The sequence below is a fragment of the Amia ocellicauda genome, unplaced genomic scaffold, assembly GCF_036373705.1.
Source record: "Amia ocellicauda isolate fAmiCal2 unplaced genomic scaffold, fAmiCal2.hap1 HAP1_SCAFFOLD_112, whole genome shotgun sequence".
NCBI lineage: Eukaryota > Metazoa > Chordata > Actinopteri > Amiiformes > Amiidae > Amia > Amia ocellicauda.
The window spans coordinates 184,195-187,838 of record NW_027102677.1 but is presented as its reverse complement, the minus strand read 5'-3'; the positions used below and the strand labels follow the sequence as shown (position 1 = coordinate 187,838).

At 41.6% G+C, this 3,644-nt stretch overlaps 1 non-coding gene across 1 annotated transcript; it reads right to left on the bottom strand.

Moving 5' to 3' along the window:
• Positions 1–2,079: 2,079 nt before the first annotated feature.
• On the bottom strand, positions 2,080–2,151 carry trnag-ucc (transfer RNA glycine (anticodon UCC)). The gene has a single exon. It is a non-coding gene; the product is annotated as a tRNA-Gly (tRNA).
• Positions 2,152–3,644: the final 1,493 nt, after the last annotated feature.

Genomic DNA, 3,644 nt, shown 5'->3' with positions numbered 1-3,644 from the left:
TAAATTATATATCATTATAAAGTAATAATCCAGCTCACTTTGCTAGCTAGCCTACTGCCAGTTGCCATCCAAATGATGATAATGATCAGCTAGTAGTTAAGTCCTGCAGTAGTTTGCCAGTTGTCAGCTAATGATTTTTGATAGTATTGTATTATTTAAATTCAGTTTTTTGTGCACTATAGTATTTTCAGTATTGAGTATTTTTGGTGTGGATGTTATTTTACCTAAACAGTTTATTAGTTATTGCTCTGATTTCAATATGCATAGTGCACTATTTACATTTGTATTGATTATTACATCAATTTCTTCAACAAGTACAGTGTATGTTAAAGTGCAATACATGTTCTGTGATGTGCATTATTTAAATGTTTGTGTTTATTTTAGTTTTAACTAAACATTCTCTATACGCCATAAACATGGGCACCACTAAAATGTTTTTCATCGAGAGGGGGGATGGTTCTGGGGCTACTATCAAATCTCGCATATGGCCCCCAAATGGCTAGGGCCGGCTCTGGACATCACACATTACATAGGATGGGACTGACGTTGGATGCGACTTTTCGTGACTTAAATCAAGTAACAAGTAACTAGTACACACATAGCCTCTAAGTGTACTGAGTAATGATACTCTCTCTTTCGTTCATTCGTTCCTTAGTATAATTACCTTTAGTAGTAGTAGTACTGGCCACTACTCGGAAGGTAGCGATGCGCACCAGCTTTCTCATAGTTTTGTGTTTTAGATAATGGTTCAATACGGACTCAATCCCCTTTCATGGACATGGCAGGGAACTTGCAGTTAGAACTAAGGAGTCTAATAAGACTTGGTGGTACGCAGAACTGAAGTGCCAAGTGACAGGCTATCACTTTCATTGCACACCGCATTGTCTTCTCGCAGGGAGCGAATTGGGGAAATGTTGGATTTACGGCATCATGTAGAAAGACTGAATGGTTTAGTTACAGAAAAAGATAAAAAAAAGATAGTGACCTTTCTTACTAGCTGAACTAACCTGCATAAAATTAAGAAGATACAGACATTTTCATGCAATTATTTCAAGTTACAGTCTGCTGCTCAGACACAGTTTGGCGCACAGATGCAACTATCATCAACTCAATTATAAACATATATCTAGAGAGACAGAGAGACAGACATGGACTACATATCGTGCACATTGTATGAAATCATGCTGGTATATGTAGGCTTGTAGATGATTGTTAAGAGGCCTATTTGGAAACATACGAAATGAGATATTACCATAATGAAGTCATGATACATGAAGGAAATGTTTTTCATGTTGGCAAAAGTACCCTGTCAAAATGAAAATGAATGAGAGAAGACTAAAACAAAGGGCTCGTCCGGGATTTGAACCCTTTGAATCATACCCCTAGACCAACGAGCCACATAGCACAGGTTTCTGTGAAAACTAGTTAACATCGGTGCCACGTAGAGAGTTGTGCGCTCCTCTATTTGAACACTTTCTCCTTCAAACATTGCATGAGTGTCTGACTGCCGCCATGACTGATGGCTCGGGTATCTTGGATGTTGTTAAATGACATAACTGTCCGCCCAAGACACTGATGACCAAGGGTCATAGTTTTCCCTTGTAATAATAACAACAATAGTAATTGGAGTGAATGGAAGTGGCATTTCTATTTCTCCTTACTTTAGCCGTCATCGTCGCCAACATTGTTGTTGGTGAGCATGGAGAGGAGTGTATTAGCTTTTAAAGTATATTCAAGCAATGAACACGTCAAATAAATGTAATACCGAATACTTTTGCACGCAAGTGCACATGTATGTTACAGCGCTTCTGGGAGCACGGCCCACGTCAAGCAAGAGGGCGCAGTAAAGGTCTGCGAGTCAAGTGTGATGTGGGTATCCTGCAGCAGGCAGAGGAACCTTTGTTTTTCTACAGACGAAGCTGGTGCTGTGGGATACTAGTGTAAGGCCATTTATTCGTCATCTGTTCATGCGCAACGGTTCACCAGAAGTGTGTTAGTGAAAACAGCAATAAGTGCAGGCTTAGTAGGGTCGCAATAGCTTGAATGATGGCTATTGGCGGAAGCCTAGAAAGAAAACGTTGCGTTGGCCGGGAATCGAACCCGGGTCAACTGCTTGGAAGGCAGCTATGCTCACCACTATACCACCAACGCCCAGAAAGTCTCTCATTCCATGACTTTTGATGCATTTCAGATCATTCATCTGACTAGATACATGCGAATAATCACAGCCTACAGTGTAAAGCTTCTGATTACAGACAGGGCGTGTTGAGTGTGCTAAGTAACTTGCTAAATTCACTAACAAACAGTCGCTGCTCTTACTACAAAACAGGTGCAAGATATATCATTCTTAGCTAAACAAACCACGTAAACAATCAATGTGACTCTTAACTAAACTAGGAAACGCGAGAGAAAAAGGCGATACTTAGCTGCGGCGACTTGAGCGACTTCTCAGCTGGCTTGCCCGAGTGTCCAGATGCATATGTGGAAATACTTCTATACAAACCATGAACATAGATTCTCGATAGATGAATACTGTTTATTTAAAGGTCAGTTTTTATTTAGCGCATAGTTTATTGAATTTACCCCCCGAGGTGGAACACGGACAAACAAAAATCAAACCTGCTCAGTGTCAGGTTAACTTGAAGTTAGATGGCTAAATAAATTATACAGATTATTTATTTGAGCGTTACAGGTTCGGTCGGAAAGGAATGATTTACGTAGCCGATTAATTAGGACCGCACATCAGTAGATAGTAGGGTTTTTTGGGCGCGGCCTATTTTGTTATGACGTATGCCCTAAGCTTATTAATATTCCTACGTCATAATTGGGGGGCGTGATTTTAGAGTTATTTCCTTAATTATTCCTACGTCATATCCGTCAGAAAGTGTACACCCCTAAAACCCTGAACAACAAGGCCACCCATAAAGACCCCCCCCCCCCTCTGAAGGCAACGCCCCGAAACTCTCCTCTCTATTTAAGACCCCGCGCTGCTTTTAGGCAATACCTCTTTAATTCTCAGCATCTGAAACATCCCGCTTCTTCAACATGTCCAGCGACATCAACATGAAACCCCGCAAGAAACAATCCCGGGCAAGGGTTCCTGTACTCACCAATTTGAAGATTGAACGCTCCTGGGTGTTGTTCTGGGGGGGTCGACGGGGTTACCGCTTTAAAAGGGATCCCAGCTATGTTGGAGTGGAGCTTTTTGCTTTGGGAGAGAAGGAGGGTACGTTGGAACCTTTTGAGACGGTGATTGAATACTCTTTTGAGGACTGGTTGAAGGTGATGGCATGGAGAGACCTGGGGCTTGTGGATAAGACTCTAGAAGGCTTGCAAGAGGGTCCAAGAGAAGGCGAAACGGAGTCTCCGACTCAGAGTTTTGAAAGGTGTGAATGGGAAAGCTTGCAGAACTACGGTACAGTGGTGAAGAGTCTATCTCTAACTACTGATCGTAAGGTTTTGTTTAGCAGTACCCTGATTACAAACCCTATTGAAGGGGTTGTGGAGGATCCAGAAAAACAGGTTACTGAAATTATGTTTGACGCCGTGGACTGGCCGTTCTTGAAAGAGGTCATAAACTGTATAAATGATGGTTTTGACATCTTGACCAAATGTTCACAACTGGATTCTGTTAGAAGGAGAAT